The sequence below is a fragment of the Diceros bicornis genome, chromosome X (genome assembly GCF_020826845.1).
Source record: "Diceros bicornis minor isolate mBicDic1 chromosome X, mDicBic1.mat.cur, whole genome shotgun sequence".
Classification (NCBI taxonomy): domain Eukaryota; kingdom Metazoa; phylum Chordata; class Mammalia; order Perissodactyla; family Rhinocerotidae; genus Diceros; species Diceros bicornis.
Genome location: NC_080781.1, coordinates 39,478,896 through 39,492,308, shown reverse-complemented (window position 1 = coordinate 39,492,308; position 13,413 = coordinate 39,478,896).

Below are 13,413 nucleotides of genomic sequence, written 5' to 3'. Positions count from 1 at the left end.
ATCAGGGAATGTGATACCTCCAGCTTTGTTCTTTTTTCTCAGGATTCCTTTACCAATAGGTAAAGGGGTCTTTTGTTGTTCCATATAAATTTTAGGATTCTTTGTTCTATTTCTGTGAAAAATGTTGTTGGAACCTTGAGAGGGATTGCATTGAATCTATAGATGGCTTTAGGAAGTATGGACATCTTAACTATGTTAATTCTTCCAATCCAAGAGCACGGAATATCTTTCCATTTCTTTGTGTCTTCTTCAATTTGACATTAGCATTTAAATTGGTGGACTTTGAGTAAGGCAGATTGCCCTCCATAATGTGTGTGGGCCTCATTCAAACAGTTGAAAGTCTGAATAGAACAAGGACTGACCTGTTCTGAGCAAGAAGGAGTGTTGCCAGCAGATAGCTTTTGGACTTGAACTGCAACTCTTCCCTGGGTCTCCAGCCTACTGGCATACCCAGCAGATTTTGGATTTACTAAGTCTCCACAATCATGTGAGCCAGTTCCTTAAAATACATCTTTTCCTCACTCTCTCTCTATACATATATATATACGTATATATATACGTATATATATGCCTGTTGGTTGTCATACTGTGGCGGCTGTGTGTTGCTGTGATGCTGAAAGCTCTGCCACTGGTATTTCAAATACCAGCAGGGTCACCTGTGGTGGACAGATTTCAGCGGAGCTTCCCAACTAAGATAGACTAGGAAGAAGGAACTGGCCACCACTTCCTAAAAAATTGGCCATGAAAACCCTATGACTAGCAGCAGAGCATTGTCTGATATAGCACCAGAAGGTGAGGAGAAGGTGCAAAAAGACTGGGCACGGTTCCACTCTGCTGTACACAGGGTTGCCATGAGTAGAAATCAACTGGACGGCACTAACAAGATAACAGAAACATTATATATAATATATATATATATAATATATAATTATATATATAACACCATTTGGCAGATGAGAAATCCAACACAGAGAGGTTAATGTTCCCAGGTTCACACAGATGGAAAATAGCAATACCAGTATTCAAATCCAGATTATCTGACTGTACAACCCATGTTCTTAACCATTACATGAAAGAGCTGTGCCAAGGTCATTAGACCAGTAGCCTACCATATGTCATTCTCAAACATTTCCCATCACTGTGGAGAAGTTTGAGTAACTTCCCCAGCACCTGCCAATAGCAGTGAATAATGCTGGAACCACTTCACAGTAGAACATCCAGAAGAAGCAAACTTGGTCATACCAAGACAACTACCTAGCCCAGAGGCTCTCCCATCACTAATAGGAGAAGACCTTCCAGTCAACTTATGTTGCAGTCGTTTGAAGAAGAAACCTGGGGCTTCTGTCAGCAGTACCTACTAGAAATAAACAGCCATAGCATTGCTTCTCTGTTTTTCAGCCTCCAATGCAATGGGTTAGATTCAGACATTCTCCCTACGTCCATGATTTCAGGGTCACCTACATGATGAAGTTGAAGAGCACAACCTCTTGTGACAGTCTTATTTTGAATCAAAATGTGAAGCCAGATTTGAGCAGAGATGAATAAATGAAGAATACTACCAGATTTTGTTTCTTGTCCCTCCCAATTCCAGCACCTAGGAAGCCACCCTGTCTGAAATGAAAATATGTGAACAAACCACCTGAAAGCAACATTCTCCTGCCCCAATACTCTAACTTCTTGTAGTTCAACAATGTGCTAAGCTTAGGCAAAGATGACAGACCTGAGCAAGCTGCTCTCAGTCTGTCAACTTTTCCCACTGATTTTAGGAGAGCCCCGGAAGCCCTTAGGTACGGTTGCTGAGAACTTCAAATTTTAACTACAAATTGTGTGTTACAATTGGCAGATGGGAAAGCTAGAACACCAATCTATTTCAGGAAATGAGGCTCCAGCTTTTGATTTCATGCAAGGGGTGCTGGCTGCTGCTTTTGGAATTCAGACCACAGCTTGGCTCTGTGTCCAGATCTGTGATGTGGGTGCTCAGTTGGCAGGATGGTCTGGGAGTCATACACAAGGACGAATGTGTATGATGCCATATAGAAAAGAAAGTCATGGAAACCACTCCAATTGGAGACTTGCCTATGCGAAGTTGATACAATTATATGCAACCTAAGGATTGAAATGTCCCCACCCAGCCCAGGATCTGAAGAGATGACCCCTTCATGCCCAGAAAACCCCTAACAGCTCTGGTGAATTGAGTTCCAACAACTTTCAGCTGATCCCAATTCTGCCTCAGTCAAATAGACACAACTTTAGTTTGCTAAAAGGGAAAACAAACATAGAATGGAAAGTTTTAACAATAGGAATCATAACCCTCAACAAATCGGGTATAGAAGGAACATACCTCAAAATAATAAAGGCCACATGTGACAAACCCACAGCCAACATCATACTTAACAGTGAAAGATGGAAAGCCTTTCCTCTAAGATCAGGAACAAGACAAAAGTGCCCACTCTCACCATTCCTATTCATCAACATAGTACTAGAAGTCCTAGCTAGAGCAATTAGGCAAGGCAAAGAAATAAAAGGAATCCAACTCAGAAAGGAAGAATTAAAATTGTTGTGATTTGTAGATAATATAATCTTATATATAGGAAATTCTAAAGACTCCACCAAAAAACTGTTGGAACTAATCAAAGAATTGAATAAATTTGTAAGATATAAAATCAACATACAGAAATCAGTTGTTTCTATACACTAACAATGAAATATCTGAAAAATAAATTAAAAAAACAATCCCATTCACACTAGCATCAAAAGCAATCAAATACCTAGGAATAAATTTAACCAAGAATGTGAAAGATATGTACAAGGAAAACTATAAGACTTTGTTGAACAAAATCAAAGAAGACACAAACAAATGGAAAGACACCCTGTGTTTATGGATTGGAAGAATTAATATTGTTAAAATGTTCATACTACCTAAGGCCGTCTATAGATTCATTGCAATACTAGCATAGCTTGTTTTATTGCACTTTGCAGATATTGCGTTTTTACAAATTGAATGTTTATGGCAACCCTGCACTGAGCAAATCTATTGGTGTCATTTTTCAAACAGCATTTGCTCACTACATGTCTCCATATCACATTTTGGTAATTCTTGCAATATTTCAAGCTTTTTCATTATTGTTAGATTTGTTATGGTGATCTGTGATCAGAGATCTGTGACGTTACTATTGTAATTGCTTGGGGGCTGAGAGAGGTGAGGAAGCTGCAGAAGAAAAGTCTGAAGCTAGCAGAGGTTGGTTCATGAGGTTTAAGGAAAGAAGCCATCTCCATAACATAAAAGCGCAAGGTGAAGCAGCAAGTGCTGATGTAGAAGCTGCAGCAAGTTATCCAGAAGATCTTGCTAAGATAGTAAATGAAGGTGGCTACAGTAAACAACAGATTCTCAATATAGATGAAACAGCCTTCTTTTGGAAGAAGATGCCATCTAGGACTTTCATAGCTAGAGAGGAGAAGTCAATGCCTGGCTTCAAAGCATCAAAGAACAGGCTAACTCACCCATTAGGGGCCAGTGCAGCTGGTAACTTTAAGTTGGAGCCGAAGCTCATTTACCATTCCGAAAATCCTAGGGCCCTTAAGAATTATGCCAAAGCTACTCTGCCTATGCTCTATAAATGAAACAACAAAGCCTGAATGACAGCACATCTGTTTACAACATGGTTTACTGTCTCTTTTAAACCCACTATTGAGACCTACTGCTCAGGAAAAAAGATTCCTTTCAAAATATTACTGTTCATTGACAATACACCAGGTCACACCCAAGAACTCTGATGGAGATGTACAATGAGATGAATGTCGTTTTCATGCCTGCTAACACCAGATCCATTCTGCAGCCCATGGATCAAGGAGTAATTTTGACTTGCAAGTCTCCTTATTTAAGAAAAACATTTCATAAGGCTATAGCTGCCATAGACAGTGATTCTTCTGATGGATCTGGGCAAAGTAAATTGAAAACCTTCTGGAAAGGATTCACCATTCTAGATGCCATTAAGAACATTTGTGACTCATAGGAAGAGGTCAAATTATCAAAATTAACAGGAGTTTGGAAGAAGTTGATTCCAACCCTCATGAATGACTTTGAAGTGCTCCAGACTTCAGTGGAGGAAGTAACTGCAGATGTGGTGGGAACAGCAAGAGAACTAGAATCAGAAGTGGAGCCTGAAGACATGACTGAATTGCTGCAATCTCATGATAAAACTTTAACGAATGAGAACTTGCTTTTTATGGATGAGCAAAGAAAATAGTTTCTTGAGAAGGACTCTACTCCTGGTGAAGATGCTGTGAAGATTGTTGAAATGACAACAAAGGATTTATAATACGACATAAACTTAGTTGATAAAGCAGCCGCAGGGTTTGAGAGTATTGACTCCAATTTTGAAAGAAGTTCTACCGTGGGTCAAACAGCATTGCATGCTACAGAGAAATTGTTTGCAAAAGGAAGAGTCAATCCATGCAGCAAACTTCATTGTTGTCTCATTTTAAGAAATTGCCACAGCCACCCCAGCCTTCAGCAACCGCCACCCTGATCAGTCAGCAGCCATCAACATCAAGGCAAGACCCTCCATTAGCAAAAAGAATATGACTTGCTGACGGCTCAGATGATGCTTCGCGTTATTTAACAATAAAGTATTTTTGGAGATTGGTGTCAAGATGGCAGCATAGGTGGACTCTGAACTCACCTCCTCCCACGGACACAACAAACTCACAACTATTCTTGCAAGAATTACCCCTGAGAGAGAACTGAAAACTGGATAAGAGGAACCCCTGCAACATGCAACAGTCCTGACTGAGGTTGAAGAGACAGAAATTCCCTTCTGGAGAGAAAAAAAGCCAGCTTCACAAGCCACATCACTTCACAGCTGCCCAGGAGCAATCCAAAGGTACGCAGCCTTCCCTGGAGGAGCAGGGGATCTGAACAGGGGACTGTTGCCACTACAAGCACAACTGAGATGAGTGTCAGAATATCTGGCCTACCTGGCTACTAACAACAACAGGGAAATCCACAGAAAAGCTATTGGACATAAGAAAAAAAAAAGCCAGTTGTTAAGGGGCCCATGCACAAATCCACCTGTTTCAGAAAGCAACCTAAAATCACCAGAAAGGAAGGTTCACAGTCCTTTGGTGAAAAGAGACTCACTAGATAGGCCCTGGGTGCATCTCGGTGAGAGGTGAGACCTCTCCAGACACTGGGACATTGGCGGCAGCCATTGTTGTTACCTGGTACGGGCATGCTGACACAGACACTGGCAGTCTCCACTGGAGTTCTTCCCCTGGCCTGTTAGCCCAGGGTCTGCCCCACCCACTAGAGCATTGATTTAATCCAGCTCAGCCAGGGCAAGTTGCTCACTCTAGGGACTGGCCCCACCCAACAGCAAGCCCTCGTGCAACTTGTGGGCCTGCGTAGGCTGGGTGCTTGGATTCTCTGCAGCCTGGCAAGTGGGTCCACCTCTGCAGGGCAGGGCATGGGTGAGGAGTGGGTGGAGTGTGTGGGGCCTTTGCCGTGGAGTGACTGGGTCTGCTTCAGGGGGTTGAAGTGCACACACGGGGCAGGACTGTGCTGACAGTGTGTGTGGCCCTGTGGGCAGTGGGCTCTTGCTTCTCAAATAGCGACATAGGGGATTGGCCCCACCTTCCAAAGCCTGAAACAATTGGGTGCTCCCCAGCCTGGGGCCAGCCCCACCCAGCTGCAATCCTGAGAGAGCTAACAAGAGCCTTATAGGCCAGAGGCCTACAGCAATTGTAAGTCCAAGAGCCTAACAACAAGCCACACTGCAGGCCTACTCACTTAACAGAAAAACTGTAATAGGATTGTGCCATTAGACCTTTCAGTCAATTGTCCTGGGGCTCCCCACACCTGATAAAGAGAAGAAAGGGCCCATAACAGCCACACACAGCTGAGCATTACATACAGCTGGCCAGGGGGACAGCTCAGCCTCCCTGGACGTCTACAGCAAGAGTAACCCTGCCACAGCAGAAGGACACACATAGCCCACACGGGGGTCATTCCTGGAACATTTGGAACTGGTGACAAGAGGGAAGCACACTGCTGGGCCTCATAAAGCATCTCTTACATGAAGTCACCTCTCCAAGATCAGGAGATGCAGCCGACCTACCTAATACATAGATACAAACACAGAGCAAGAGGCAAAATGAGGAGGCAAAGGAATACATTCCAAGTCAGGGAACAGGACAAAACCCCAGAGAAAGAACTAAATGAAACAGAAATGAGCAATCTACCTGAGAAAGAGTTCAAACAAAGAGTCATAAGGATGCTCGCTGATCTTGGGAGAAGAATAGATGAACTCAGTGAGAACATCAACAAAGAAACAGAAAATATAAAAAAGAACCAATCAGAAATGAAGACTACAATACTGGAAATGAAAAATTCACTAGAGGGATTCAAAAGCAGAGTAGGTGATACAGAAGAACGGATCAGCGAGCTGGATGAAAGACTAGAGGAAATCATCCAAGTTGAACAGATAAAAGAAAAAAGAATTAAAAAGAGTGAGGACAGTCTAAGGGACCTCTAGGACAACATCAAGTGCACTAACATCCATGTTATAGATGTCCCAGAAGGAGAAGAGAGAGACAAAGGGACAGAGAATCTATTTGAAGAAATAATAGCTGAAAACTTTCTTAACCTAAGGAAAGAAACAGACATCCAGGTACAGGAAGCATAGAGAGCACAAAAAAGGATAAACCAAAATAGGCCTGCAACAAGACATATCATAATTAAAATGTCCAGAATTAAAGATAAAGAGAGACTCCCAAAAGCCACAAGAGAATGACAACAAGTTACATACAAAGGAAACCCCATAAGGCTATCAGCTGACTTCTCAGCAGAAACTTGACAGGCTAGAAGAGAGTGGCATGATCTATTTAAAGTGCTAAAAGGAAAAAACCTACAGCCAAGAATACTCTACCCAGCAAGGTTATCATTCAGAATGGAAAGAAAGATAAAGAGTTTCCCAGACAGGCAAAAACTAAAGGAGTTTATCACCAAGAAACCAGTCCTACAAGAAATGCTAAAGGGACTTATTTAAGGGCGAAAGAGGACAACAAATAGGAAAAAATTATCTATTTCCATGACAAGAGGGTAACAGATACAAAAACACAAAAAAGTGGTTAGATATGATATCAAAAACATGAAATGTGGGAGGAGGGATGTAAAAGAGTAGAGCTTGTGGAAAGAGGTCAAACTAAAGAGACCACCAACTTAATACAGATTGCTATATAAATAGGTTATTATATATGAACCTAATTGTAATCACAAACCAGAAACCGATAATAAATACACCAATAAACTAAGAGAAAGGAACCCAAACATAATACTAAAGAAAGCCATCAAACCACAAGGGAAGAGAGCAAGAGAAAAGAAAGGAACAGAGAAGAACTACTAAAACACTGAGGAAAACAGTAAAAAAATGGCAATAAGTATATATTTATCAATAGCTACTTTAAATGTCAATGGACTAAAAGCTCCAATCAAAAGGCATAGGGGGCCGGCCCCGTGGCTTAGTGGTTAAGTGTGTGCGCTCCGCTGCTGGCGGCCCGGGTTTGGATCCCGGGCACGCACCGACACACTGCTTCTCCGGCCATGCTGAGGCCGCGTCCCACATACAGCAACTAGAAGGATGTGCAGCTATCACATACAACTATCTACTGGGGCTTTGGGGGAAAAATAAACAAATAAATAAAATGATCAAAAGGCATAGGGTGGCTGATTGGATAGAAAAATAAGACCCATATATATGGTACATACAAGAGAAACACTTCAAACCTAAAGACACTCACAAACTGAAAGTGAAGGGATGGAAAAAGATACTCGACGCAAATGGCAATGAAAAGAAAGCTGGGGGAGCAATACTTATATCTGAAAAAATAGATTTTAAAACAAAAACTATAACAAGAGACAAAGAAGGGAAATACTTAATGGTCAAAGGAACACTCCAACAAGAGTATATAAGACTTGCAAATATCTATGCACCCAATGTAGGAGCACCTAAATATATAAAGCAATTATTAACAGACATAAAAGGAGAAATAGACAGTAACACAATAACAGTAGGGGACTTTAACACTCCACTTACATCAATGGATAGATCATCCAAATAGAAGATCAATAAGGAAACATTGGCCTTAAACGACACATTAGATCAAATGGACTTAGTAGATATATAGAGAACATTCCATCCAAAAACCGAAGAATACACATTCTTTTCAAACACAAATGGAACATTCTCCAGGATTGATAACATTTTAGGTCACAAAACAAGTCTCAATAAATTTAAGAATATTGAAATAATATCAAGCATCTCTTCTGACCACAATGGTATGAAACTAGAAATCAACTACAGGAATAAAATCAGAAATGCCACAAATATGTGGAGATTAAGCAAAATGCTACTGAACAACGACTGGGTCAACGAAGAAATCAAAGGAGAAATCAAAAAATGCCTGGAGACAAAAAAAAATGAAAATATGACATACCAGAATTTATGGGATACAGCAAGAGCAGTTCTAAGAGGGAAGTTTATAGCAATACAGCCCTACGTCAATGAACAAGAAAAATCTCAAATAAGCAATCTAACAGTACACTTAAAGGAACTGGAGAAAGAAGAACAAACAAAGACCAAAATCAGTAGAAGGAAGGAAATAATAAAAATCAGAGGAGAAGTAAATGAAATAGAGATTTAAAAAAATAGAAAAAATCAATGAAACCAAGAGCTGCTTCTTTGAAAAGGTAAACTAAATTGACAAAACTTTAGCTGGACTCACCAAGAGAAAAAGAGAGAAGGCTCAAATGAATAAAATCAGAAATGAAAGAGGAGAAATTACAACAGACACCTCAGAAACACAAAAGATTATAAGAGACTACTATGAAAAGCTATGTGCCAACAAATTGGATAATCTAAAAGAAACGGATAAATTCTTAGAACCATACAACCTTCCAAAACTGGATCAAGAAGAAATAGAGAATTTGAATAGACCAATCACCAGTAAGGAGATCGAAAAAGTAATCAAAAACCTACCCAAAAATAAAACTCCAGGACCAGACGGCTTCCCTGGTGAACTCTACCAAACATTCAAAGAAGACCTAATACCTATCATTCTCAAACTCTTCCAAAAAATTGAAGAGGAGGGGAAGCTTCCTAACTCATTCTATGATGCCAACATTACCCTGATACCAAAACCGACAAGGACAACACACACACAAAAAATTACAGACCAATATCACTGACGAACATTGATGCAAAAATCTTCAACAAATAGTAGCAAATTGAATACAACAATACATTTAAAAGATCATACACCACAATCAAGTGGGATTTATTCCAGGGACGCAGGCATGGTTCAACATTTGCAAATCAATCAATGTGATACACCACATTAACAAAATGAAGAATAAAAATCACATGATCATCTCAATAGATGCAGAGAAATCATTTGACAAGATGCAGCATCCATTTGTGATAAAAATTCTGAATAAAATGGGTATAGAAGGAAAGTACCTCAACATAATAAAGGCCATATATGACAAACTCATAGCTAATATCATTCTCAATGTAGAAAAACTGAAAGCTATCCCTCTAAGGACAGGAACCAGACAAGGATGACCACTTTCACCACTCATATTTAACATAGTATTGGAAGTCCTAGCCAGAGAAATCAGGCAAGAAAAAGAAGTAAAAGGGATCCAAATTGGAAAGGAAGAATTGAAACTGTCACTATTTGCAGATGACATGATTTTATATATAGAAAATCCTGAAAAATCCACCAAAAAACTTTTAGAAATAAGAAACAAATATGGTAAAGTTGCAGAATACAAAATCAACATACAAAAATCAGTTGTGTTTTTATACACTAACAATGAAGTAGCAGAAAGAGAAATCAAGAATACAATCCCATTTACAATTGCAACAAAAAGAATAAAATGCCTAGGAATAAACTGAACCAAAGAAGTGAAAGATCTATACACTGAAAACTATAAAACATTGTTGAAAGAAATTGAAGACACAAAGAAATGGAAAGATATTCTGTGCTCTTGGATTGGAAGAATTAACATAGTTAAAATATCCATCCTTCCTAAAGCAATCTACAGATTCAATGCAATCCCTGTCAAAGTTCCAATGACATTTTTCACAAAAATAGAACAAGGAATCCTAAAATTTATATGGAATGACAAAAGACCCCGAATAGCCAAAGGAATCCTGAGAAAAAAGAACAAAGCTGGAGGTATCACATTCCCTGATTTCAAAATATGCTACAAGGCTATAGTAACCAAAACAGCATGGTACTGGCACAAAAACAGACACATAGATCCATGGAACAGAATCGAGAGCCCAGAAATAAACCCACACATCTCTGGACAGCTAATCTTCGACCAGGGAGCCAAGAACGTAAAATGGAGGAAGGGAAGTCTCTTCAATAAATGGTGTTGGGAAAACTGGACAGCTACATGCAAAAAAATGAAAAAAGTAGACCATTATCTTACACCATACACAAAAATCAGCTCAAAATGGATTAAAGAGTTGAATGTAAGACCTGAAACCATGAAACTTCTAGAAGAAAACATAGGCAGTATGCTCTTCAACATCGGTTTTAGCAACATATTTTCAAGTACAATGTCTGACCAGGCAAGGGAAACAATAGAAAGAATAAACAAATGTGACTACATCAAACAAAAACCCTTCTGCACAGTGAAGGAAATAATAAAACAAAAAGACAACCCAACAATTGGGAGAAGATATTTGCAAACCATATATCTGATAAGAGGTTAATTTCCAAAATATATAAAGAACTCATACACCTCAACAACAAGAAAATAAACAACCCAATCAAAAAATGGACAGAGGATATGAACAGTCACTTTTCCAAGGAATATATACAGATGACCAACAGGCACATGAAAAGATGCTCAATATCATTAACTATCAGGGAAATGCAAATCAAATCTACAATGAGATATCACCTCACTCCCATCAGAATGGCTATAATTAACAAGACAGGAAACAGCAAGTGTTGGAGAGGATGTGGAGAGAAGGGAACTCTCATACACTGCTGGTGGGAGTGCAAACTTGTGCAGCCACTATGGAAAACAGTATGGAGATTCCTCAAAAAGTTAAAAATAGAGCTACCATATGATCCAGCTATTCCACTGCTGGGTATTTATCCAAAGAATTTGAAAACACCATTGCATAAAGATACATGCACCCCTGTGTTCATTGCAGCATTATTCACAATAGCCAAGACTTGGAAGCAACCTAGGTGCCCCTCAAGGGATGAATGGATAAAGAAGATGTGGTATATATACACAATGGAATACTACTCAGCCATAAGAAACGATGAAATCCAGCCATTTGTGACAACACTGGTGGACCTTGAGGGTATTATGTAAGCGAAATAAGTCAGAAGGAGAAAGTCGAATACTGTATGATCTCACCCATAAGTAGAAGATAAAAACAACAACAAAGAATCACATAGAGACAGAGATTGGATTGGTGATTACCAGAGGAGAAGGGGGGAGGGAGGGGTGTGAAAAGGATGATTAGGCACATGTGTGTGGTGATGGGTTGTAATTAGTCTTTGGGTGGTGAACAGGATGTAATCTATACAGAAATTGAAATATAATGATGTACACCTGAAATTTATATAATATTATAAACCAATATTACCACAACAAAAAAAATAAAGGACATATGGCAACTGAAAAAAAAATAAACATATAAACAAAGTTTTCTTAAAAATCAAAAGAAAAAAGAACACTCTTTATTGATTGTTTGAACATTAAAATGTAACGTTAACAGAAAAAAATAAAGTATTTTTAATTAAAGTATGTACTTTTTTTAGACATATTGCACACTTAGTAGACTATAGTATGTGTAAACATAACTTTTATATGCACTGGGAAACCAAAATATTTGTGTGATTTGTTTTATTGTGACATTAGATTTATTTCGGTGGTCTGGAACCAATCCTGCAATATCTCTGAGGTATTCCTATACTTACCAAAATTCCAATGGTAGTTTTCACAGAAATAGAGAACATAATCCTAAAATGTGTATAGAATTACAAAAGACCCCAAATAACCAAAGCCAAAGCAATCCTGAGAAAGAAGAACAAAGCTGGAGGCATAATCCTTCCTAATATCAAACTACACTGAAAGCTATAGTAATTAAAACAGTATGGTACTGGAATAAAAATAGATACATAGACCAATGAAACAGAATTGAGAGCCCAGAAATAAACCCACGCATATATGGACAATTAATTTATGACAAAGGAGTCAAGAATATACAGGGGGGGAAAGACAGTCTCTTCAATAAACAGTGTTGGGAAAACTGGATAACTGCAGAAAAATGAAATTGGACCCCTATCTTACACCACTTACAAAAATCAACTTGAAATGGATTAAATACTCAAACATAAGACCTGATACCATAACACTCCTAGAAGAAAACATACGGAAAAAGCTTCTTGACATTGGTCTTGGCAATGACTTTTTGGACATAATACTAAAAGCACAAGCAACAAAAGCAAAAATAAACAAGTGGAACTACATCAATTATATCTCAATAAAACTGGAAAACATAAATATCTGCTGAAATTAAAAAATGTAATATATAGCAATACATATAACAAGAATACAGTCATGTGTCACTTAATGGGGATACGTTCTGAGAAATACATTGTTAGGCAATTTCATCGTTGTGCGATCATAGAGTATACGTATACAAACCTAGATGGTATAGCCTACTACACACTTAGGCTATAAGATACTAATCTTATGGGACCACCGTCAACTATGTGGTCCATCGTTGACCAGAAAATCATTATGCCGTGCATGACTGTATATAAAATACAACAATTATACACAATCATAAAATGTAATGTTGAATTTCATAAAATCAAGTTGCATGTAGTAACTACTAGAAGTTGCAAAACTGAAAAAAATATGTGAAAGATAAATGGGAAGTTTCTAAGAACTCAGAGGGAAAGTTCAAATTTTTAATTCAAATCTGCTGAAGTCAGGTTTTTGCTTCCTTCAGTTGCCCATTGAGGAAACTTCACACTTCTTGTTTGGGCGAGGCTTATGGGCTAAGGGAAAGGGAAGGTAACAAGTACTTGCTGAGAGCCTCTTGCCTGCCAGGAAGGTTGCACACACTCCCTCTGATAGACCTCACAAATACCAGATGAAGTATTATTGTTTCCAGTTTACAGAGGAAGTCACCAAGGCTGAGAGAGGCTAAGTGCTGGGTCTCAGCACCATAGCAGATAAGAAGACAGGGTTCAGATCACCTCTTTCTGGTTCCCAAACCCCCGGGTGCTGTGTTGGACTTCCTCGGCTGAGGAAGGCATTTTTGAGGGCCGCAATCCAATCGTGGCAATGCCCGTGTCTGTAGTTTCTTT